This window comes from Lipotes vexillifer, unplaced genomic scaffold, assembly GCF_000442215.2.
Source record: "Lipotes vexillifer unplaced genomic scaffold, Lipotes_vexillifer_v1.1 scaffold757, whole genome shotgun sequence".
Classification (NCBI taxonomy): domain Eukaryota; kingdom Metazoa; phylum Chordata; class Mammalia; order Artiodactyla; family Lipotidae; genus Lipotes; species Lipotes vexillifer.
The window spans coordinates 620,559-621,021 of record NW_006787791.1 but is presented as its reverse complement, the minus strand read 5'-3'; positions in this window follow the sequence as shown (position 1 = coordinate 621,021).

Genomic DNA, 463 nt, shown 5'->3' with positions numbered 1-463 from the left:
CCCTCCCTGCTGCATCCCCAGTCCCCGGGCGGGGTTGCTAAGGAAACGGCCGCTTGGCAACGCGCGCGAGCCTGGGGCCGCCGGCCGCCGCTGCGCCCCGCGCTGCTTCTGCTGAGGGTGCAGCCGCTATTACAGCCGCCGCCGCTGCCGCCGCCGCTCGCCCAGCCTCCGCTGCCGCCGCTCCTCCTCCCTCACTCGCCGGCGCGCTCGCCTTCTCGCTAGATAGTGCGCGAGCCGCCCGAGAATTAGCCACACTCCGGACTCGGCCAAAAGCAACCGAGAGGAGGTGTAGTGTGGTGCTAGGGGGTGGGAGGGGAGGGAGGGAGGGAAAGCAAAGACGAGGAGGAGGGGAGGCAAAAAAGAGAAACAACACCCAACAACTAGAGGGGGGTGGGGGGGAAGAAAGAAAAGAAACCCACCCATCCACCAAATTAAAAAAAAAAAAAAAAAAAAAAAAAAAAAA